The sequence below is a fragment of the Phaethon aethereus genome, assembly GCF_964289735.1.
Source record: "Phaethon aethereus genome assembly, chromosome: 5".
Lineage (NCBI taxonomy): Eukaryota > Metazoa > Chordata > Aves > Phaethontiformes > Phaethontidae > Phaethon > Phaethon aethereus.
This window is the reverse complement of record NC_138579.1, coordinates 23,436,397-23,462,674: the sequence shown is the minus strand read 5'-3', so window position 1 is coordinate 23,462,674 and position 26,278 is coordinate 23,436,397.

Below are 26,278 nucleotides of genomic sequence, written 5' to 3'. Positions count from 1 at the left end.
CCTTATGTCTGAACTAGTAAGACTAGGCTGCCAGCAAATCTAGTTAACGAACTCAAAGACAGTTTCACATTAATGTTGTTGTTTTCAGCTCCAGAACTTGTGCAGATGTTACTCAATATTGCTTTCTTTTGTAGGGACATCCTTTAAACATACAGGCATGTCCAGTTTTCCTACTCAGATGCTGAGAATTTTGTTACATTATGTATGAAATGGAGAGGAAGAACAATACAAAATGTCTGACTTGCATTGTTTAATTTTGTTTCCACCTGATCCTCTTGTTCCCATTTTAACAGTTTCAATTTATTTGCAAAGTCACACACCCCCGCACAGCTTTTTAGTCTCAAGAAGGGCTGTCACTAATATCCACTTTTGTTATGGAGGGAATTGTTGCTTTGTGCATAACTTATTCTCTTTTTAGTGCCAGGTATAACATTTATCAGCAATTTTGTTCATAATAAGTTACCTTAGTGGCTCTTGCCTGCAGTTGTCACTCCTGCCTTTTTGTCACAAGAACTACTGACTGGCGTATTTCTGCTTTTACCTTATAGATTTATTGATGATATTATCAATCTTACTCAGGCAGGATGACAGCTCAGAATGAGACTCTCTTGGCAGCTTCTGCAGCTAGCCTTCAGCAAAGTGGTAGCTCTAGACTTTTGTCAAATGCCCAGCAATCTGGATCCCAAAAGACAGCTTTCAGGTTCTAGACCTGAAAGTCTTAAGCATCAAGCTATTAGAAAACTTCATGTGTGGGTAATATGTTGGGAAGCCTTTTTCTAGCAAGGGAACTGCTATTTAAAGACAAACGTAGTTGTTAGACTAAACTGCACTGCCTCCCTTTAACAAAAGTGTTAGCTGGCATTAGATTTTTCATCCATTAATTATTAATTGTGCTGATTACCCATATGTTCAAGAGTTAGAAACAATCATTTAGGTCATGAGATATGTCTATCTGCCAATAGGAAAGACAGAAAAAACAAATATCTTTAAGTATCTTTGAATTTGTAAGGTCCTGATTACATTAGGCAATTAGCTTCAAACCACAACTTTTTCAACTGATTCTGAAAGAGGACTTCAGCAGCATTTTCAAAAAGATACTTTCCATATCATATGTCTGATTCTTTCAGCCCTGTCCTACTGCTACACTTGAAAGCTTGACTACAGCAAAGAAATTCATTCCCACTAATCCATAAAAGATGTTTCTATTACATATACAAGTATATTGCATATAGTATATAAGCATATAGTATACTGGCATATATCCAAGTAAACTGTACATATGGATACTATTGAGTTACATAAAGATATCACCTAATAGGATTGTGATTGAATTTATAACACTGTATAATACATGAAAAGGGCTGCTTTAAGCAGTCTCAATCTCTAAATGATAGACCAACTGACAGAGTCCAGAAAGCAGTGGGGCAGAAGTCTAGCAACAGGAAAGAACTGGGTTTGTATAGACTAGATGAAAAAAGACCAACGGAAAATATGATAAATATGATAAGTTTCATATATTTGAGAATACATGTTTTTCAAGTATCTAGCAACATGTTACGAAGAAGGACCAAAGATTCTATGATTCTATTTTATATGTACTGTGGAAGTGAGGGTTTAATATAGTTTTAGGTAAAACTTTTCTAACTGCGAGTATAGTTACAAAACAGAATGGATTCCTTAAGGATGGTGTGGAATCAAATGTTGGATATTATTATGAAAAGGTTAAACAAACTTGAGTTGAGAATGGCTTGGGGATAGTTGGTCCTTTCTTAGGCCAAAGAGACAAAATATCCTCCTGATTCCCCTGGTGGATGCACCATTATAGAATACTTTGGGATGGAAAGGGACCTTTAAAGGTCATCTAGCCCAGCCCCCCTGCGATAAGCAAGGACATCTTCAACTAGATCAGGTTGCTCAAACCTTGTCCAACCTGACCTTGAATGTTTCCAGGAATAGGGTATCTACAGCCTCTCTGGGCCTGGGTTTCACCACCCTCATTGTCAAAAATTTCTTCCTTATATCAAGTCTGAATCTACCCTCTTTCAGTTTAAAACCATTACCTCTTGTCCTATCACAACAGGCCCTGCTAAAAAGTCTGTCCCCATCTTTCTTATAAGCCCCCTTTAAGTACTGAAAGGCTGCAGTAAGGTCTCCCCAGAGCCTTCTCTTCTCCAGGCTGAACAACCTGGGGTTTCTTATGCTGCTGCAGTATATGCTACTTACCATGGGGAAAGCGCTGTGATGGACTAGCTATGTTTGCATGATTACAGCTGTACCCATGCTGGGAGCAAGAATATTGCCTTTTGCCTGACTAGTGTAGTTAAAACAATGTATTTTTTGTGTGCATAAACTTGAAGATTACTTTTGTACTGCCTGTGTTATGTGGAGGGGCTATAGTACGAGTTGGCCTAAGGAAAGATTTTGTTTTCCCAATTCAGAGCACAGCTGAGAAGAAACATAGTGCCTACCACAGTGAGGATAAAATATGAAATCCAGCTTTCAAGCAGCCCATGGTAGAGTTGGTAGGTCTTATATTTTAGCTTACCAGTGAATATAGAAACTATTTGTTGCACAGTTGTTTTTTTTTTCCTGCACTTTGGCCACAACAACCCCATGCAACGCTACAGGCTTGGGGAGGAGTGGCTGGAGAGCAGCCTGGTGGAAAGGGACCTGGGGGTGCTGGTTGACAGCCAGCTGAACATGAGCCGGCAGTGTGCCCAGGTGGCCAAGAAGGCCAACAGCGTCCTGGCCTGTATCAGGAATAGTGTGGCCAGCAGGAGTAGGGAAGTGATTGTGCCCCTGTACTCGGCACTGGTGAGGCCGCACCTTGAATCCTGTGTTCAGTTTGGGGCCCCTCACTACAAGAAGGATGTTGAGGTGCTGGAGTGTGTCCAGAGAAGGGCAACGAAGCTGGTGAGGGGTCTGGAGCACAAGTCTTATGAGGAGCGGCTGAGGGAACTGGGGTTGTTTAGTCTGGAGAAGAGGAGGCTGAGGGGAGACCTTATCGCTCTCTACAACTACCTGAAAGGGGGTTGTGGCGACGAGGGTGTTGGTCTCTTCTCCCAAGTAACTAGTGATAGGACGAGAGGAAATGGCCTCAAGTTGCGCCAGGGGAGGTTTAGATTGGATATTAGGAAAAATTTCTTCACTGAGAGGGTGGTCAGGCATTGGAACAGGCTGCCCAGGGAGGTGGTGGAGTCGCCATCTCTGGAAGTGTTCAAAAAACGTGTGGATGTGGCGCTTCAGGACATGGTTTAGGGGACATGGTGGTTCTGGATTAATGGTTGGATTTGATGATCTTGAAGGTCCTTTTCAACCTAGTGATTCTGTGATTCTGTGATTCTGTAATAACAACAGTTGCTTAAAAACATTCTTCTGTTCATAGATTCTTTTGCAAAGATTCTACAAAAGCATTCTTAAAATGGTAGGTAAAGGGCTGTGAACAAATTGTTCAAGCAGACCTAACCTTAACTATGGAAAAACCTGGCTCTTTTAAAAACAAAGACATAAAATTATTGGGAGGAAAAGGGAAATAATACATCTGCAAAAGAATTCACTGTAGATTTTGCCTTGAGAACAGTCTTATTAGAAGATAAATTTTAAAATAAAATTTTATTGGCAAATGCATTTGATCCAAATGGTAGCTGATATTGAATTACCAGAAGGAATTATCTGGTTTGGCTATACCTGAATTCTCACATACTTAAACTATGAATGGCAAACCAAAAGTCAGATGCTTCTGCCTTAACATAGTAAATGAATATCACAGTAAGAATCCCTCCTGTTGAATGTCCATTGGAAATTGTTGCTGTATGGGCCAAAACCATATTGTTCCTTACTTTGTGTTATTCACAGGTAACATTGTGTTTCTGAAACATGGCTGAAGCTAAGTTCCTACGTAGTAAAGATCTGAAGAACTAAGGCCTACAGGCAGCTATGGGTGGAGCCAGGTTGTGATGTCCAGAGGAAGAGATGGCAGCATGATACCTGAGTTCATGCTCATTTTAATGATTTGACCTCAGTCAATGGACAGGATCAAGTCTATGAAAATCTGTGCATGAGAAAGAAAATCTAAGATTTTTTTATTCTCTAGGCTAGATACAGACAATGATGTCAGTTTAATCTCAGTTAGGAAAAACTGGAGTGGCACACAGGATCCAGCCTCCCTGAGCAGATGGTGAAAACTGTTGATGTAACATCTCCGCTCACGAATCTAGCAGAAAGACTAGTTGAAGATGTTACTGAGGGAAGAGGAGCCTTCATAATGCAAGGCAATGTGGAGCTTTTAGGGTGATAAGGAAGGTTTATGGAGCATTTTATGGGAGACTCAGATGGTAGGCTAAGTAATGTGGAATTGCCATTCCATCCCCCAATGATTATAGAGCGCCTGGGCTCCCGGTGGGAGTATTTCAGCTAGGAAATGGAAGTAAAAGGGGATGAATCCAAGTCACTAAGTTTAGCCAGGTAGGATTCAATGTGGCACAATTTGTTCTTAAATTATTTTGCTAACTATCATCGCTTGTTGGATTTCTTAAATACTACAGTGAGGGGTTTAGAAAAAAAACCCTTATGTAGATATTTAGACACTAGTGGAAATGAGGTCTGGGAGAATAATTTGAAGTTAATAATTTATTGGAGAATTTTTGTCTTTTTCTCTGTTTTGAATTATCTATGAACATAACATTGTTCTGGAAGATTTTAATGACTCTATAGAGTGGGTCTTTGATTTATTCACAGTTGCAGACCTGGTTAGAGCTGGCAGATGTGCAAGACAGCTTTCTTTCAGGATCTTTGGAGGAGTAATTAAGCTATTTAAGTGATGAGATAGAGGAAGACTCTGTAAGGCACACCCAAAGTAACAAGTGAATGTCCAAACTTTGGTGGTATGTAAAGTTTGACAAGTACTATGGCAAAGGGGTATATTACTAAGTCATGAATGTACTAGAAATTAAAGGCAGAAAAGTATGTACTTGTGGAGGAATAGAAGTAATTTCTGCCTCAATTTATTAGAGAAAAGACTTAGAATTTGTGAGGAACAATGTTGTGTGCTCTTCCTCTTTAAATTTGGAAGCATAGGAGTGTAGTAAAGTAAAGAAATGGATCTGCACTAAACAATATCTTTGATTTGTTTTCTATTTTTTTCATGCTAGGAATGACCTAGCAGAACTCCAAAAGACATTGTTTGGAAAAAGTAGGACAGTATTTTCTCAGATGTGATATTCCAGCAATTATTGTTCTACATTCTTTGAGGAGATCTAAACTGCTCAAAGATTTAATTCATTCCCTTTAAGCTATTTGGTAAATTATTTGAAAAACCATTTTCAGAGCTGAGATTATATTTTATTTTCACTGGATTAGCAGTGATTTTAGAAACTGTTTCTTGGTGCAAATACTAATTTTTTTTTAATTCTGATTTGTATTATGTAAGCATTTATCTTAATTTAAAATTCTCTATTTGCATGAAGATTTCTTCCAGCAAATTCATTTCCTAGGGTATTTGCAGGAGGCAAATACAACAGGGTCATGAAAAGAGTCCAAATAAGTTAACTTAAAAATGAAAACAAATACAGCAAATGCCTGGCCCTGTTTTCCCCGTGCGGATGAAGTTGCTAAATGAGAACAAGGCTAGTAGTGATCAATACAATTAGTAATTGCTAGACTCATCCCGCTCATTGTGATGAACTGCTGTTTATCTGCATTTTCACTGACCTATGTTTATGGCCCTTCTGCCAGTTTCCAATTCGTATGAAAGTGCTTCTAATCCAGAAAAACTGAAATTAATCTCTTCTGCAAGATTTCATGAGCCACTATAACAAATGCCAGTCTTTTATAAAATTGAGAATATATTGCAATACATCTATTATATTCTCTTAACCTATTAATTTCAGCTAATTTGGTTAATTGTCTATTTCTTGTATAGTATGTGACAAATGTAAAGATCTACACAGAGCACTTTTTGCTCTGTTTTATTGGGTTGGACCCAAGACGTCTTTGCAGTGGCGTAACTCAGACAAAGGAATTTACTTAAGAATAATCTTTTTTGTGTATAACCTTGTAATTTTACCAGTGAAAATACAACTATTAAAAAATAATCAAGATCTAGTCATAATCAAGGGGCAGGAAACTTAAGAAAAGTACAAGGATCTCGTGAGGCCATGCAGAGAGAAAATTAGAAAGGCAAAAGCCCAGCTAGAACTCAATCTGGCCATGGTCATAAGGGACAACAAAAAGTGTTTTTACAAATATATTAATGACAAAAAGAGAGCCAAGGAGAATCTCCATCCATTATTGGATGGAGGGGGGAACATTGTCACCAAGGATGAGGAAAAGGCTGAGGTACTTCATGCCTTCTCTGCCTCAGTCTTTAATAGCCAGACCAAGTATCCTCAGGGTATTAAGCCCCCTGAGCTGGAAGACAGGGATGGAGAGCACAATAAACCCCCCATAATCCAGGAGGAAGCAGTTAAGGACCCGCTATGCACCTGGATGCTCACAAGTCTATGGAGCTAGATGGGATCCACCCAAGAGTACTGAGAGCTGGCGGAGGAGCTTGCCCAGCCATTCTCCATCATTTATCAGCAGTCCTGGTTAACAGGGGAGGTCCCAGACGACTGGAGGCTTGCCAGTGTGACGCACATCTACAAGAAGGGCCAGAAGGAGGTGCCGGGGAACTACAGACCTGTCAGCCTGATCCTGGTACTGGGGAAAATTATGGAGCAGTTCATCTTGAGAATGCTTACAAGGCAGAACAACCAAGGGGTCAGGTCCAGCCAGCACAGATTCATGAAAGGCAGGTCCTGCTTGACCAGCCTGATCTTCTATGACCAGGTGACCCGCCTAGTGGATGAGGGAAAGACTGTGGATGTTGTCTACTTGGACTTTAGTGAAGTCTTTGACAGCGTCTCCCACAGCATTCTCTTAGAGAAACTGGTGGCTCGTGGCTTAGACAGGTGTACTCTTTGCTTGGTAAAAAGCTAGCTGGACAGCCAAGCCCAGAGAGTTGTGGTGAATGGCATTAAATCCAGTTGGCGGCTGGTCACAAGCGGTATTCCCCAGGGCTCGGTTCTGGGGCCAGTTTAATATATTTATTAATAATCTGGATGAGGGGATTGAGTGGTCCCTCAGTAAGATTGCAGATGACACCAAGTTGGGTGGGAGTGTTGATCTGATGGAGGGTAGGAGGGCTCTGCAGAGGGATCTGGACAGGTTGGATCGATGGGCAGAGGTCCAGGGGAGTGATTGTGTCCCTGTATTCAGTGCTGGTGAGGCCACACCTTGAATACTGTGTTCAGTTTTGGGCCCCTCACTACAGGAAGGACACTGGGTTGCTGGAGTGTGTCCAGAGAAGGGCAATGAGGCTGGTGAGGGATCAGGAGAACAAGTCTGTCCTGGTTTCAGCCAGGACAGAGCTGGTTTTCATCACAGAAGCTAGTGTGAGACTGTGTTTTGGATTTGGGATAAGAAACTGTTGATAATGTGCTGATGTTTTGGGTTGTTGCTGAGCAGTCAAGGACAGTCCAGCTTCTTGTGCTGGCCTGCCAGCGAGCAGGCTGGGGGTGCACGGGGAGCTGGGAGGGGACACAGCCGGGACAGCTGACCCAGGCTGGCCAAAGAGATATTTCTTACCATATGACGTCATGCTCAGTACATAAACTGGAGTTGGCCAAGGGGTGGAAATCGCTGCTCGGGGACGGGCTGTCGATCGCCGGGTGGTGAGAAATTGCTGTATTGGGCATCACTTGTTCTTGTACATTCCTTTGTTGGTATTATCATTGTTGTTCCCTTCTTTCTTTCTGTCCTATTAAACCGTGTTTATCTCAACCCACGAGTTTTTTTCCCAATTCTCTTCCCCGTCCCACTGCGGGAGGGGGAGTGAGCGAGCGGCTGCATGGTGCTTAGTTGCCGGCTGGGGCTAAACCACAACAAAGTCTTATGAGGAGCAGCTGAGGGAACTGGGGTTGTTCAGCCTGGAGAAGAGGAGGCTGAGGGGAGACCTTATTGCTCTCTACAAGTACCTGAAAGGGGGTTGTGGTGAGGTGGGTGTTGATCTCTTCTCTTAAGTAACTAACAATTGGACAAGAGAAAATGTCCTCAAGTTGCACCAGGGGAGGTTTAGATTAGATACTAGGAAAAATTTCTTTGTGGAAAGAGTGGTAAAGCATTGGAACAGGCTGCCCAGGGAAGTGGTGGAGTCATCGTCACTGGAAGTGTTCAAAAAACATGTAGACGTGGCACTTCGGGAAATTGTTTAGTGGGCAGGGAGGTGTTTGGTTGACGGTTGGACTTGATGATCTTAGAGGTCTTTGCCAACCTTAATGATTCTGTGATTCTATGACTCTATGATTCTGTGTTTCTATAATTCTATTCTATAACAGTTCTGAACAGTCAAGGAAGGTTTGGATTCAGAGATAGGAATTCCTTTCTTTTCTGGATTTAGTAGATTTACTTCACCTTTAATATATTTGATGAAGAAAACAGGAACTGAAAAAAGACCTTGATGTGCCTATGAAGCACATGATACATGCTAGTGTGGGAAATAACGAAATGCCGTAGAAGAGTAGTAGGAAGCAAGTAGGAAGGGTTTACTCTGCTCAGAAAAGACATGCATTCCGCAGAAACTCATGTGGTCTACAAAATTTAAGCCCTCATTGTGGATTTTTCTCATCATCATCATGACTGACTTCCTTTTTTTTTTCTTTTAAATTTTTCAACTGCCTGTTTGGGCATCTTTCTCCATGAGCTGTGGAATTACGCATTTTTCATTCATTGTGGGATAATTGGTCTTCCTCCTTTCTTTTCAGTGTTCCTCCAACACAAAAGAGAAGGCATCCATTATATAAAAGGCTTTTTTGAGGGTTTGTTTTAAAGAACAAGCTACGGTACTCACTGTAATGTATGTTTACCGGTGCAGAAAATCATCATTCTTGTACCCTTATCCTCTGGAATAAAACAAAGCTGTTTTTGAAAATCCCTGTGAGCTGGCAAGTTCATCTTCATTTACTATCTCCTCTTCTTTCACGTTTCTCAGCAAAATCCATAAGCATCTCTACAAGGTTTTCTCAGGATGATTTGCTTTATTTTTTGTTCTTTTTAGAAAGTGTGATATGGGCATAAATATAGACTCTAGATAGTCTTGTCAGGTTTCTGTCTCTGTGTATGCTTGGTCAGTTCCTAAATGTCTCTCCCCACAGCTTACGGTAAGATGGCTGGTTTTAAAACAGCCAACATGCTGCATGTGTTCAGAATGCCTGAAATGGCTTCTCTCCACAAAAACCGGCTATTTTATGGCATCTTAAAAAGCTCTTCTGCATGCAAATGCTATTTCCCATGCCACAGCCTGGCTTATGTAGTAATTAAAAAATTGTGCTCTATTTTCGGTAGTGAATTTCATAGAATTTGATTCAACTAACATGTGGGATGTAGGCTGTCCATTTTCATTCAGAGCATCTTCCTCTAACCTCTACTCTGTGAAGAAAGGTGTCCTGTCCCATCTTTCTCCCACTCATTTAATGTCTGAAGCAGACCCTCCTTTATATTGGGACATCTTCAAATGACAGTGATGTCTATTTTTACAATAGGCTGAACAAAAGGACCAGATACAATTAACAACAAAGTTTGGTTGTGAATATAAATTTGACACCAATATTACAGCTCGTCCTTTTTCTGTTTCTCCAGCCCCTTTTCATTCTTGATAGTCAGTTATTTTTTACAGTTGTAGGAGCCAAGACCATCCTGTTCCCATAAATGCCACAGAATAGCTTTACCCATTCAGGTCAACAACAGTCTTTCACTTTTTCTCTTTGAGCTGAAAGCCTGAAGGCTAGATGTTGTTTAACATATTTCATTCTCATTTTAAATGCTTTGGCAGAGGAATTCACATCAGCCTTTTTCCACAAAGGAATTAAAAACTATGCATAGAAGAAGCCAAATATTTCAAAAAGAACAAAACCAATAGTGCATTAAGATGTGTCCCTGCTACATTTTTTTAAGGCACCATACCTAAAATTTTTTAGGTAGCCCTGTGCTTCTACCTATCCAGAAAGCCAAGTTTAATTAGAATCAAGAAAAGAAAACACGTAGCTTCCACTTTACTGAACAGAACATTTGAATCAGTCTTTGAAGTAAGTTTAGGTCTGATCTGTTCCTGTTTGGCTCCTTTCCCAGCCTTCAGGACTCACAACAGCAGGCTTTAATTTCCAGACTACATCTCATACTGAATGGACTCATATGTTTATTCTCCCATTTGATGGGAGAGAAAGCAGCCTTAGTCACATGTCTGCTCAGCTGGAAAAAAAAGAAAAGGGAAGAAGGAAGTCTGACATTATTCATTGTAAAGGCAATTAATTTCCTAAGCTTGCTACTTTCTTCACCTCCAGAAAACAGGTTTGTTCAGATTGGTTTTGTTTTCCTAACTAAGAAAGTATGGACCATCCATGTCTCTCCCTCATCATGTAGGTAATGGCACCTGATTTTCTTCATTATCTCTTACATTACAGTGAGTGGTTAAGCACAACTGAAGTCCTTGCTCACTGGCTTCCCAGCTTCAGCGTTTTGTGGAACAATAATTAATGTTTGTTGAGAGAAGCAGGCTGGGAATTATGATGTTCCTCATGTGGACCTTTATTAGTATCATCACTCACATATTGTAATGAAGCAAAAATGATTCTTCTTGGAAATTGTTCCCAGTGAGATCACAATTATTAAATACCATCATTGCTTATAATAATTAAACTTTTATTATCTGAGGTCCAACCCTGTCAATTTGGTCTCCCCTGAGAGCCTGTTTTTGTTAGCCAAAAGCTGTGGGGGATGTGTTGTGAATAATGCCATTTTCAAACATTTATTGTGATGAAGAAACAGCAGGGCTTCTCATTGGGAGTGATGAATTTCCTAGTGACGGACAGGCAGTGGAGACACTGATGATTTGAAAGATGCCATGAAAGTTGATCCCTTTGTGATACGGATATCTTTATTCAAACAGTGCTGAGTGTAATGAGATGGGCCAGCTTAAATGAACTCATGCACTAAGTTTAATAGAGAAGAATATTGTGGACCTTAATCAGAGAAAGGTGAAGAAAGGCCCTGGAATCTGGAGGGTTTTGCAGGAACCAGAGGCAAAAGAATTGGGCTAGTAACTCAATAAGTATCTATGTTAACTTTTGCTTGGACAACTAAAAAAATAGGTGAAAAATATTATTTGCCATATTCAGGAAATAACCTTCTACAGATCCCCAAGATTAGATGATCAATGGATTCTGCCATCAAAGTAAAGTTGTATGGACTTAGCAGAGGTTGAAGAGGAAACACAGGTAGTTGGGTCACTAACCCAGCGTTTGTGGTTACAGGTTAGAATATTTTATAGAGCTGTTAGGAGACCTGGGAGATGTGTAGGTGGCAGATCTGTAGAAGAACGCTGAAGTGCACTGTCAATCTTTGGGAAATGTAGTGTCTGCTTACATGAGAATAAAATCCAGGTTCACTGAAAGCAGGAACTGGCTTGTGATCACCGATTTCAGTCTCTCACTTTAACATACACTGTTGAACTAGAACACTAGAGAAAGTTTTCCAGACAAATGCTTCAAAGTGTTGCTTTTGTAACATGGAAGTAAAACTGCAATGGCTAAAATCTGACATAATAAGGTTGATAGCATTGAAATGGACACATTAAAATAATATTGAACACGTGTCAGGGTAGATTTAGAAACTCTTCTGTTTCTGTTCTGTGTGCCAAAGTGCAATGCTAATCTCATAAATATCTGTGAATGAATCTATTGGAGAGAAAAGCAAGCAGATTTCATCAGTTATCATGGCTAAGCTGCAAAATATTACCACCTAGCCAACATTTTTAAAGGAGGATTTTAACGTATGTTCCTTTTCTTATTATTACTCATTATTTATATTACTGTCAAATTCATGTCCTCAGTTCCACTGCGTGGTCTTGTACACATCTATCTGAAAACATAGACGCTGCCTCCAAGCAGTTAAAGATCCCAGATCTTGCCATTTCATTTTATATAAGTGAATTAATTTCAGTGGAATACCATGCAGAGTTCTGTTTGCAGCGGACAAGCTAAAGAATCAGGACCTGATTTAAGAGAAAACATGAGGTGTGGATATGAAAACCAATGAAAGAGAAAAGAGCCACTAATGAAAGTAGTATGGTTTTAAGCTTCTCTATGACAGCTGTGTTAGCTGTGCACAGTGGAAAAAATTAGGTTCTGCTGGAGCACAAAAGATTATCACCACAAAATATTCAAAGATGATAACTTTCACATTTCTTATTTTCCTCTCAGGATTTCTCATGCAGTTCTCTCCTACATATCCAGGATCATGAAAATAAGAAGTCAAGTACTTCTTTCTAGAGCTTGTTGAATTGTTCTGCTGGGGAAAAAAAGGCACCTCTAGAGCACTGATTTGACCCTGGACTGGATGTGAAAGAGCACTTACTTGTATCTTGCATCCAAAATGATCAAGGTGATGTGAAGCAGGTGTGCTTATAAGGTTTTCACATTTAGTTAGACACAAGGGGAAAGTGGTATCTTGAGTTTTGGGAGTCGGGGAAAATAAGCAAGTAGTGGTATTTCTAGTGCCTCTGTACTTGTGATCATTGAACTGCTTTTGGGTGTCAGCAGTTTAGTTTTCATTTACATTCTTCCTGCCACATTCTCTGATCAATTACACGCACATAAGAAAGGAAGCCACTCCTTATCTCAAGAGCTTCCATTTTCCAAAAGAGATGATAGACCCTGAACCTGAGTAAAACCTGGCTTTGTAGTTTGTTAGAGCAAGAACTCTGAAGAAGGAAACTTCATTTGGCTTGTGTGACATCCTGGGTGCTGAACTTTTCTCTATTCATTGTGACTTCATACACATCTCAAAGAAAGATGAAAAATAGTTCAAGTCCCTGCCAGTGCAGTTCTATGACTTGTGGGATAGTTTCCACTATTTTGTCTTGCCTAGTTTGAAATTAGTACTTTCTTGGAAATTGTTCTCCAATGGAACAGAAATTATTGTTGGGTGCTTTAGCCTGATACCTAAATGAACCTAACTTTTCTCCTTTCAACAGGTTTGATGAAGGACATGGGCACTGCATTTACCCTATAAAGGCAACCTATCCCAAATTAGGTACCTTATCCCAAATTTGGACTTACAAAGCTCTATCTCCCCTAGGATGTGCCTATGTCTTGTGAATACTGCAGATGGTGATTTTGAAACTCCTATGCCACTTGAAATTTTTTCTTCTTCATTTTGACAAACAAACGTACCTGAGTGTAACTGGGATTGAGAAACCAGCTACTGTTTTAGGCTTCACCTGGCTTTCAGAACTTTTCTAGTTGGGGAATCAGGGTGGCTCACTCTTTGTGCTGAGCTTTGTGACTGCCCACACAATTAAAGTAACTGTGGGATGTGGTCCAGAGCCCTTCCAGAGCATTGTTACTCCCTACAGCAAGCATGTCTCTGACATCTCTCACCATCAGCTTTAGTCTACTTTGGATACATGTACACTTCATCTTTGCTACTGATGTCATGTTAATCCATATAAATAATTAAGTATTTTAGGTGGGATAAAGGTCTAGGTCTTGGATCCTGTGCGCAGACAGACACTTTTCTAAAGTCCTGAAAAATCTTTTCATTAAGGGTGAGAAGAGCAAAATGATGTTTTCTCTGTGTTCTGTAGTGTATTAAAGTCAGATTACTTTTCAGTCAGGGTGCTAGATCTTTTGAATTTTAACCTCAGATATTTAGCTCTTCCTTTTTACTCTGTAGAACTGAAACAGCGATGCATAGGACCTTTATTAAAACCAGTACCATCTTGCAACTGACCTCCATGCCCTATCAATTTCAAATAAGATATGTTCGTCTTCAGTGGGTCCTGAGATCACATAAAGCATCAGAGCTAATCTTTTTTGTAGCTTATTAGCTAAAAAGGAGAGGATGAGTAAGAGCAGAAAAGGAAATCTTTATAATTCAGGTTACTGAATTTAATTCAACTTAGAGCTGGTCTTAAGGAACACTAAATTCAGCTGTTTATATATTTTGACAGGTCTGACTGTAATGCTGCTAAAACACTTCTTCCATCACCATTACCACAGTGACTTAAAACTCCTCTTAATAGCTCCCAAATCATCTTTGTTTTGAGATCGTTTCTACAAGAGAAGCCATAATCAGAAGACACAGAAATAGGGCTTTTCTCTCTTTCTGTGAGGCTGTCATGTTTGAAGCATATTTTTCTTTAAAGCTCCAGGAGCTTGGACTACCTAGGACCTCTGTTCTCTGTGTTCAATAAACAACCTCCATGGTACTGTCAGCACAGCTGTTTTCACCAACACAAATTTCTGCTTAGAAAGAAAAGTACTTTTAAATGAGAAGGGATGGGAAGAGAAGAAGAAAATTTGTCTCTAATTTCTTTCTCAAAAGGCAAATAATACAGTAAGTCTATGACAATTTCAGCCTGATTCTTGCAACACTAGGAAAAAAAAATCTCCCCAAGACCATTAAATGACTTTTAAAACTGATTAGAGAGACATCATTTAGCTTCATTCCCTGCTTATGATGAAAGAACTTTGTTCAAGGCTGATTTCATGCAGCAGACAAGACATACGGTGAAACATAATGAAATAAATGCATCTAATTACTTTGTTATTAAAATTTTACTGTTATATAGTAAAAAAAAAAGAAGCAAAAAACCAAAATCAAATAGTTAATAGAAAGAAACTCAAGTTAACTTCCAGAGGTGCCTTTTCAGAGCTCAGGCTAAAACTTTGTAGTAAACAAACAGTAGGAAGAAACTAAGAGTTGGAAAACATGTGCAACTTTATTCCTAGATATACGGAACTTATTGGAAAACACAGAAACGTTTGAAGTTAATTAAAATCATTAATAACATAATTAATGTTATTTTGAAAGTGTCTATCACTAAACATTAATTATCTTGTAGCCACTGGAACAACATAATGATAGCATCATTCTTACTGATTAGGGTAATGTTGTACTCCTTTGCTAGAATTTGAATGCTACAAAATGAAGATAAATGGTGTACCATATATTTACTCGACAAAAGCAAGTCTGTGTAACTTGGTTTGAGAGGTCTTGAGAACAAAATCTTCTGGTGAAGCAGTTTAGCTGCTGGCCCTGTGCTCATTAATTCAGTCTGGCAAATGGACATTTGCCATGGCTAGGACAGGAATGAAAACAATAACAGAAAGAAGTAATGACTTAGGACTGGCTACCTTTTATAATCCTAAAGATAATCTTAAGTCCTTGGCAGAAGGTAAGGAAAAAGGAATCCTCAAAACTGGAAATATTGGTATATATAGTTCTCTGTATGATGGGACTTCCTTTTCTAACCTTTCCTCTGCCTCAGAAAGACAGCAAATTTGTGTGATACAATGGTATGTCTTTAGCTTCTTCCATGGAGCATCTCAAAATTAGAATAAACCTCACACTCACGGTACCTGAGCATTTCTACCTACAACAAAGGTCTCTAGAAACATGATAGCCAAGCTTTAAACTGACTCTCCCAGAATCCAGCACGCTTATACAGGACCATGCAGGATACCAGGAGCGCATCACCTTTGCTCCTGGCCTTAGCCCATGGGTGAACCCAGTTATGGTAAATAGCTCAGCCCTACGTAGCCCAAGCTGTCTGGCAGTCAACCTCATTACCTGTAACCAGCTGATTTCCCTTGGAGAAAAGAGACTTCTACTGCAGATGGGAGACTAAAATCTGCTCATATTTATATGGCCAACGTAGGCCATTCCTGAAAGAATTCGAAATGGATGTGAATTGTTTTCTCTTTAAGATACTAAGCCTATCTCTGTTGTCTAAAGGTAAAGAAAGCAGCTTTCCTTTTTGTGATCATTTTGCAAATGAATGGGACAGGTTAGTGTGGGGTCTTGTGATCCAGAGCTGCAGAATGAGATAATTATTGTTTACTTAATTATTCTGTCTACCAGGGTGTTTTTGCAGAACCTGAGAACTTGTGATTACTTAACCTCTCCCGAAATACTTGCCTTCACCTAGAGACCCAAATCCTCCTAATTACCATATTCAGCTTCCAAGATGAGCCTATTTTGAACAGCTGCTGGAACCAGGGGTTGGTGAGGGGCTTCTATTTTATATTTAGTGAGGAACTGTGTAAGATTCAGTTCATATCAGTTTTCTTAGAAATGAGGAAACCAGAAGAGCTTTCACAAATTGTGATAGAGAGAAACACAAATGACAATAAACAGTCCCCAAACTGAGTGCATTAGCCTTGAAATAAGACCAAACTCCTGGGACTCAGTGTATTCACAGAATACACTGTGACCTAGCATTGTCTGTAGTGTGTAGATACAGAACTGAGAGTTTATAAGTAGGTGTCTGTAGGTATATAATAAATAAAACGTAAGTGGAACTAGCATGAGTAAGATGTGTTCCTGTAAGAACTGTGGGGTTTATTACCCTTTCTGTCCATATATGTCTATCTAAAAGTTATTTATCAAGTGGCTTGGAAATGTAAATCTCCTTGTGCTTTGATTTGTATTATGTTAATTCCTAGTGGCGCTTTTTTTTGCCATTTGCTCCTTGGGCTTGTCTTTTGTTCCTCTCATTCCCTCATACATGTGGCAGCAGCAGTAGGTAGCAAAGTGACAAAAAGAACTGTTGCTCTAGAGCTTTATCTATGACTCATGAGAAATATATGCATCACTCAGTTGTTTTCTACCTTTTGTGACTTACGTAGTCCTTTCTCGCCATGGGATGCATTTAGAATCCCATTGGAAGCAATTAAATATGAAATATCAACATATATTTATTAAATAGGCACTGTTTTCATTGTTCCCTCAAGTGTGATTTAGCAGCACTACAAACTCAAGACCTGATGTAATGTATATCCTCTCATTGTTCAAACAAAGGGAAAATAAACACACACAGCAGGTACAGATTGTATATTGCTGCTGAGCTCCTCTGCCAGTGGCAAGCTAATGAGAGAGAATGCGATAGTCTGATGGGAGGTATTGCCCTTTGATGGGGCTGGAGTTGTACGTGATTCTTGGTTTTGTGGGGTTTTTTTGTTTTGTTTTGTTTTTGGTTTTTTTTTTCCCTTTTTTTTCCCCAGCTGTCTTCAGGGAGAATGTGCAGACCTGACCATCTGAGAAATTGCCATGTGGAGTATTTCCACCCTGTATATCAAGCTGCCCGGTTTCACTATAACCTCTCTGCCAAACATTAGGCCAGCCCATCAGTCACAGCTTCTAGGGGTAATGATGAGCACAGACTGGAACTGATAGTTCAGCTGAAGATGGAGGCAAATTTGATGCTTTCCTGTGTATTTGCAAAGTGGCACAGACCTTTGTTCTACACTGTGGGCCAGCAAACGGCAGTGAGGCATTTGCAAAAATGCCACAGATATAGATGGAGAGAAATCAATATTGAAACATATTCTGGTATAATAGACATTAACAGATAATACACTCTTTCCTTAATAATGTGATTGAATAGGGAGTAGCTGGATCTTATTTAAAATGCATAAATACATGTAAGTATATCTGTATCTGTCTATATTCAGAAAATCAGAAATCGCCGTGATGGAAATGTTTGAAAGATTGACAAGCGAGATCAATTTTAAACTTTAGGACTAAAATTTACTGAATTCACTCATTAACAACACAAGTTGTGCTAACAGTTAAATCTCACACAATACTGACCATCACTATGTATACAAAACTCTTAACTCTTATGTTCTAAATTAGCTATAAGTACGCAGTGCCATCAGGCTGTTGCTGTACAGTTAGGATTGATGGCTCTGGCCATGGGGACTCCTGGTTGAAGATGACCAGCCCAGTGTGAGAGCTCATCTATGAGACTAGTCAAACTGAAGTGGAATTGCCGCCTTCCATATTTTTCCTTCCCTGATCTTTTAATGCTATTGCCCCCTCACAAATAAGGTATTCTCCTCTGCTCTTGTTTCTGCTTGTATCATTTTCTTTTGTCCTGTCAGACATCCTTGTGTATTCTGGAGAATGCTCTATCTATTTGCAGTCACTTATCTCCTGTCTGATGACTTTTTGTTACCTAGATGGCTTCTAGTGCAACTGCACCCACCCTTGTCCCTTTGGCAATCACTTTGCTCACATACTTAGTAAAATGCTTATATGTTGTGTCTGATATTGCCATTACAATGTTACTAAATAAGTACATACTATTGATAGTAACACCATTTTGTTCATTTATATTTGGATTCAAGGCAAGGTGATATTAATTATATCCTGGTTAACACATTTTGCATTCATAGGTGTCATATATCTCTGTTTTGGCTACAAGTCTGGTTTAGATGTGACTTACTTTCGGCATTCATTCATTTCATACCTCTGCTGAGTTTGGTTATGTGTGATTTTTTTAATTTTATGTTTTTCCCCTATGGGAACCCTTACTTATACCTATAGAATTAAACCATGCTCTTAGTTTGAAAATGTCCTGGTTTTCACTGATAGATTTGTTACTGTTAGGTTTGCCTGTTGTGGAGATGTGTTTAACTCTCTCCACTTGTTCACACTTAAGGTTGCAGCAGAAACTAAAATTGCTAGTTGGCTAAATATACTCTTAGGCATTCAGATCTCTTGAAGTTGCTGCTGCTCTCATTGGCTTGTGTGAGCTTAGTAACTCAGTCCATCCTAAAGATGTCACTTAATTTTTACAGGAGTAACCTTTCCATAAGAAGGAACACACTGACACTCTTACATCTAGGCTTATATTTCAACAGCCATGAAGAATGGGATTTAGTTTTCTCAAAGGTTAGTTAAACACAATGGGACTTCACAGGCTTTGTTTCCCAAATGCATAAAATATTTTCATTTGGTAGACATGTGGCACGATAACCTACCTTGCAAGAAACAAGGTACATACTTTTTTCTGATTCAGGTAAAAAAAATAACAAAAAAAGGGCTCTATTTTACCACTGCTACTGATTTCTCACCAAACATTAGGAATAGATGATTGTTGTTCGTATTGGTGAGAGGTCAATAGTGGCATCCAAAAGAGATCACTCTGGAAAAGATGTAGTTCAACACATAGTTAAATGATGTTAAGAAGCTGATAACTACTGAGGTGATGGTATCTGCTGACAATATAAATTATTCAAGAATTAATATCCAGGGTAGCAAAGATATGGACTGAGAAGAAAGGTATCTTAGCTACTGAGTAAAGAAGATAATAAATAGCAAATGAAAATCAGTGTAGGTATATAAAGTGATGTCCTTACTTAACACTTCAAGTGTTGGTCTCTGAGTTAACTACTATTACTCAGTAACGGAGTCTTGGGATTTTAATAGAAAGTTCTCCAGAAACATCAGCTTGCTGTGTTCAAAAAAGCAATTGGAATTTAAGAAACTATTAGGAAAAAAATAGAGGAAACCAAAACAAAACAAAGAGCATCATTAGACTGCTGAATAGTCCTGTGGTACAACTGAATCTTAAATACCTTATACACATTTCGGGTCTTCCCTTCTCCACATTGAAAAGAAGGGTGCAACTGGGAAAAGTACACAGAATTAAAGGCTGCACTGAGAGAATTAAGGGAGAATTAAAGGTATGTAACAACTCCTCTATTAGAAACAACTGAATGAACTACCACCCACAACTTTAGAAAATGCTACTATACAGACCATTTTCTTAATTTGCAATAATAATTTCCAAAATCTGAGTTTTCATACAGCTAGATTGGCATTCCCCTCTTTGTTGTTTACCCCTTTTGCAACACTTTGCCAGGCAACTGAGTTTTCTGTTGAAGAAAATAGAGATACTGCTCTGAATCATACTATCAAAGGGATAGAAAAGACTGCAGGGGGCCATCCTATGCAGTGTTTCTTAAGCAGAGGGAATTTAGCTTTATGGTTTGGAAAGAAAATTAGATATCCTGCACATCATTTACTCCTGACAGATTCACATTGTCCTTTAATCCTTTGCTTATTATCAACTATGTACTCAGGAGTTTTTAGGGTTGTTCTGAAAAATTTCCTGGTAGTCAGAATTGAGCTGACTGATCTATAAATTTCTAGCCTCCTACTTTTTGCCATTTAAAAAGCCCAAACCAACTGAATTTGCCATTTTCTAGAGTTCTGAGAGTTCACACATCATTCAAGGTCTTCCACAGATACTTGGTAATGGTTTAGAGATCTCACTAATATATCTTTGCATCATTTCTTCAGCCCAATTGATATGAAAATTTCTAACATATCTAGCTACCTAAACTTGCATATTTGAGTTTGAGATACTACCCTTTTATCATGGCTGTAGTGACAGACACCTTGTTACAACTCTACATGGGAGTACAATAGTCACTAAAAACTCTCTGCAGAGTAAGTAGACCAATCCCTTCCTAGGTCTGCCTCTTAATACTAACGGACTTATTGCAGGATTTCTTGTTGCTTTTAGTGTTTCTTGGTAGTAACAATGTTCCCCTGTTTTGACAGTTCCAATATTGCCCCTACATGCTTTTGCTAGAATTTTGTACTCTTCCTTTGCAACCTCATGCAAATTTCAGTGCATGTTTGTCTCTCATGCTCAAATCAATGGAGAACTCGTACTTTTTTTCAGGGGTTTGTGTTATGATTTCAGTGTCCCGCTTGCAAAGAGAAATTTATCATCCCACTGTGGTTTCAGTAATTTTTCTTTACAGAATGTCCAGGTCTCCTTAACATTGTTTTTTCTCAGACCAAACTCCTTATAAAAGCTTATCTACTAGTCATGTAGTTTAGTAAAGTCTGTTTTCCTGAAGACCATGACATTTTAAAATTGTTATTCATGTCATTTTAAAAATCACAAATACTATAATTTCATTACTTCTCTGAGCTGCCTTCTAAAAATGGTATTCTCAGCCAGTTCTTTTCTCCTAGTTTGAGTAAAACATACAAAACATTTTCTTTTCTACCACCGAATCAATTGCTGTCAATGGATTCTAAGAACTTGCTGGACAGACTGAATTACTCTCTATTTCTGCAATTGCCTGCACAGCTCATACCCCTCATTATCATGGGTTTTTGTTCTCAGGATGAGTCTGCTAATCCTTCATCCACATGATCTTGGTTTGCTGTTTTTTGTTAGACCTACATAATGACAGCTCTGCACAGCTTTTTATATTTTCATCATTGCTTAGTTTTTCAGCAGAGATGCCTTCATTTAAAATGTTGCACTAGAGCAAATGTATGCATTAACGATCATCATCCTTTATTCCTCTGCCTGCATTTCTTGAACAAGCTTCTTCCCTTTGTATTAATTTTCCAGTCATATGGATTATCCCATCAAGCCTCTGTTATACCAGCTAGAACATAAACTTACCATATATTCAGAATATTATCCCTTGCCATATATTGAGAATATTTTCCCCTTATGCTTATTTTCCACATTTCTTGGCTCAATATTAACCTACTTTGTAGATTTGTTACCCGTTATCATCTTCCTTGTTCCTCTTGCAATGCTACTGTGAACACCACTGCCCTTTTGTTTCTTTTTCTGCCTCATAGATATTCCTTGGGATAAACTGCATATTCTTCTTGTGTTGATCTGATCATAGCGAATAAAGGCAAGAGAGCAAACACAATCTGATAAGATATCTGACAAAACCTCAGGCTCGAACTACTTAAAGTACAGAGGTATGGTGAAATATTCTGAAGCTGAGAAAGGAACTTGAAGTGATATAAAACTATTGAGTTACCTTCCAGAATGTCCATAACGGGCAGCAAGTAGGGGTTGTATCAGTAACTGTAATTGCATACAGTCTATTTGCTCCTACTTCCAAGATTTGATATTAAAGATGGTTAATTTCCCTCCATCCCTGAAGCAGATTAAACAAAACCAACAACAAAATCTTGTAATACTATAGAAAAGCCTGTTATTCTTCTGCAGATATTCAGTGACATACTTTTCTAATATTTCAAGAAAATTGAGTAGGATAGAGCAGTTACTCGTGATTAATTTGCTTCTGGCTTCTAATTTATCCTTTATATATTGTATAGAGACTGGATAACAGAAGATGGTGTAGCAGAGGGACGCATGTTTCTGAAAGAGGGGCCTCCATGCAGGTTACTAGCCTGGTAACCTTGCCTTTGATCCACCTTGCTGCCTCCCAGAGAGCCTGTAGATTCTGTAAACAGTCTGTGCTGCCTTTCCAGATTCAAATGTGTGTAAGGTTAAGTGGAGGGAGGGTAAATGGGGGAAGTCTCCCAGTAACTGTAGCACCCACTTCTCTTTGACATGTAAGCCATAAGTAAGACGGACAAGAAGCGGTGGTGCTATGTAACATCCCACATCATTGTGGTTGTAAGTGGAGAAAACACAGTTGAATTTAGTGAGAGAATGGTTAAGTTCTCTTTCTTCCAGATTACATGAACAAAATGTATTATGCGGGCTTTGCTTTGCACAAAGCTGAACGTTTGACAGACAAGCTGAGAACTGAAACCAAGTATGATTTTTAGTAAATGATTCCATCTGCTAACGCTGCAGAAGGCAGATGCTGACGTGCCAAGCTGTAAGTCACTGCATGGATTTTTAGACTCTGAGTCTCTGCTTAATTCTTTTGAATACTGATGTTGTTATGCGAAAGATGACTGGGAAGAGTGAGAAGGAAAATGTTAAACATTACAATCAGATGGGCTCACACCTTGTCACACTTATGTTGCACAACGAAGTTATAGAGGACGTGAAGAACATCTTATCAAACTTCTATGTTAAAAGTAACCAAGAACTGTGGAAAAAATGACCAGTTAGTATTTTCCTTTCTGTGGGAACTTGTTCTTAAAAATGTGCCTACTTTTATGTTTTTTGCTATCATGCAGTGATATTCATATGTCCACTTGCATAAGCTCTACACATAAGTTTCCTAATGGAAATGGGAACTTCTGATTTCAGATATTTATAAGGTGAACGCTCTTCATCTGCAAACAAGTTGGAAAGTAAATATTATTACATTACACTATTATGTACAATATCTAGGTGTTTTTAAATTTAATATCTTTTTAAATACAATTGGAACATTATTTATTACTGTTCTTTAATGAAAGATAATGTCCCTTGAGATGCTATCAATAAAGATAAGCATTTATTATATAAAAAATTGACATAGCACAGAGAATTTCTACAGGTATGTAAGAAAGTGTTGTATGATTTATGTTCCTGCAGTGCTTTTCATCATGTGGGCCAGTTCCTTGGGGTCTTAAGTGATATAGCTCTTCTTAAAGTCATTATTATTACAAGTCCTCTCCTGAACATAGAATTCTAGTACTGTATGCCATACCCTGCCTATCACAACAGAGGCAAAATTCAAAATCTCAGCCACCATGCAGGAGGTACAACCTAAAGTAACTCAGTGACTTCTCACAGGAAAATCACGTTGGCCTCACAGTGACCAGGCTGAATGAAACGTTGCACATAAACGTGCAATTGCAGAGTGAAACAAACAGTGAGGGTTGGAGTTAATAAAGAGTGGTGAGGAGGGGATAATAAACATTTGTGCATTATAAAGTTCTGTCGGTAACCAATTGTTCTGGTTTTGTGCAAATATTTTTGCTATAAAATTTATCTTAAAAAAAGTTTCATAATCAACAAATGTATTATACAGAAATTTAGGCAGATTTTTATGAGGGTGAGAAATCTGGTAGTTGGTAGTAAGATGCAAAATTTTCCTTATTGCCTGTTGGAAAGGAAGGTGCCATTAAGTTGGTCTCTTGATTCTCAAAGGCGGTGTACCTGCCTGTGGTTTCCTGCACTGTCTGAGGCGACTTTCTCAGCGAGTTCTGTTGTGGCAATTTCAGAACTGTCTTGCTCATTTAAAAGCAAAGGACCTAGCTTCTGCAAACCCTACTTTTTCACAGTTCATCTGCCAAAGTACAATTCTCTAAGAATGTAATTGAGACAATGTGTTTGAATAGATATGTCTTATTTTGCCTCCACCTCAGAAAAATAATCGTGTGGCTAATGAGCCTCATAATAAGTAATTTGCAGGCAACTGAACCTAGGACCTTAAACAACAGAGCAGTGGCTTCTGCCACTTGGTTTAAAAGAGTAGTAGACTACATTAGGGGGATACAGCAGAAGGTGGTTGTTCTCTGTTATTGAATTAGAGGAATGCAAAACACACTGAATATTTTTGAAAGTCATCCATCGCTGACTCATTTTAAGTGTGCGATCTACAGGTCTTTACAGATGTACTCACGCATATGAACCACTGTTTGTGTGTGAAAAGGTTCTGCATGATAGGCATCAACTAAATGAAAAGAAGAAACATTAACTCAGTAGTACCTTAAATGCACATGAATAAAGAGCAGATATGCATTAAGTGTTTGACTCTTGCAGTTCTTCTTCACTGTCTGGGCATACTTGAAATCGGTGTGGCTGACACTACTCAAAGTAAATGTGCCTTCAACTTCCTCAAATAAAAAAATCAGATTCTGGTGGCGAAACATTTGCATAGGAAAATGAAATATAATTTTCTGTCTTGTAGCAGTTTTCAAACAAAAGTAGATCTATAAGAAAAAAGAGGAGAGTCACAGAAGCACCTAGCTGGGAATCTGAAATTATCTCACTTAGATTAATGCCCTAGGAATTCTTAACTCCCACTTTAAGATCCTAGTCAAAACCTTGAGGCAAGGGAAAACCTTCAAAACCTGTCTATTAACATTTCATTTCAGGAAAAAGTAAGGACAAAACTTAGAAACCAAACATCTTCAGGAATGGTGAACACAACTGAGAAAAAAATTCTTCACTAATAAGGCAATGCCACTGTTTGACTATGTCGGTTAAGAGGGAAAAACATATTTGGGGTATATAGATTTATACAGCAAATTCATATGACTATCAGGTCTGTTAGGTCCTTTGTATTGCAAAAACAAAGTAGCTGTTCTTTGTAAGAGTTACAGCTTTCGTGACTGCAGTCATGAAACTGAATGTGTATTTTCACCTACCCACAATCTACGTCTTGAGATATGTTAAATAGAATCACCTGAATTATTTGCTTGGAATAAACAGTATGATAAACTTAGTCTTCTCTTTTTCTTGTAGAATAATTTGCAAAGTGAGCTGAGTAGCTAACTAAAAATTTGCAAATGTTTATCCTATTTTTGGGGGCATGGAAATTATTAGTTGATAGGTTTATAGAACAATTTAACTTCTTATCCAATCATAAACACGTGACTGGTCACTTTTGGCAAATGCTGTAACGTATGTTTCCTCATTGGCAGAATGGAAGGTTTTAAAAGAGAAATGATGAAGAATGAATAAAGAACAACCATGCTTTCTGGTAGGAATTTTTGGACAAATTATATGTGTTAAAATTTATGAAACTTTCAAGATTTGTGAACATTTTTCATGAATAAGCCATCATAGCACACATTAACCTTGAGTGTTATGACCCTATGAATAACAGTAAAATGAAATTGCCATTTATTTCTGCAATATATAGCCAGTGGCAGAAAGTCTTCAGGTTATGGAAGAAGAACAAACAGCTTATTTGAACCATGCCAATAAGCTTTAAATTCCATTACAGTCCTTGAAAGACCAGTGAATTGCAATAAATACTAAAGGACCACTCGAGAGCACTAAAAGAAATGACACAGAAGCATTTCATTTATCACTCATATAAAAGCAATGTAATATTGTACTGAAGTTCTTAAAACAATAGTTACAGAGATAGTTTATCAATTTATTTTTTTAATGAAGTAGCAACTTTTTGGCAAATTTTTTAAAAATTCCTTTTAATTTTGATCCATTTCAGGTCACAATCATTCCAGGAAATTAAAAAAAAGTTAAGAAAAAAGAAGTACTTACCCAACTTTTTTACTAAGTGATTTTTTCGGTGTAAAAATTTGTGGAATTAAGTAATTTTAAGGGACCATAGGAGATGTGGACAGACTACTTACGCATTTAAAGAGCTGTTTGGCCTTCAGCAAAATTTCAGTTATGCATAACGCCCTCTTCTAGAACTCTATTTTATTCACAGAATCACAGAATCACAGAATCACAGAATCACTAGGTTGGAAAGGACCTTCAAGATCATCAAGTCCAACCATTAATCCAGCGCCACCATGTCCCCTAAACCATGTCCTGAAGCGCCACATCCACACGTTTTTTGAACACTTCCAGAGATGGCGACTCCACCACCTCCCTGGGCAGGCTGTTCCAATGCCTGACCACTCTCTCGGTGAAGAAATTTTTCCTAATATCCAATCTAAACCCTATTCAAGGAAGGAAAACTAAATTTGAAGTGGCAAGTATTTGTACAACAAATTTAATTTTAAGAACCACAAT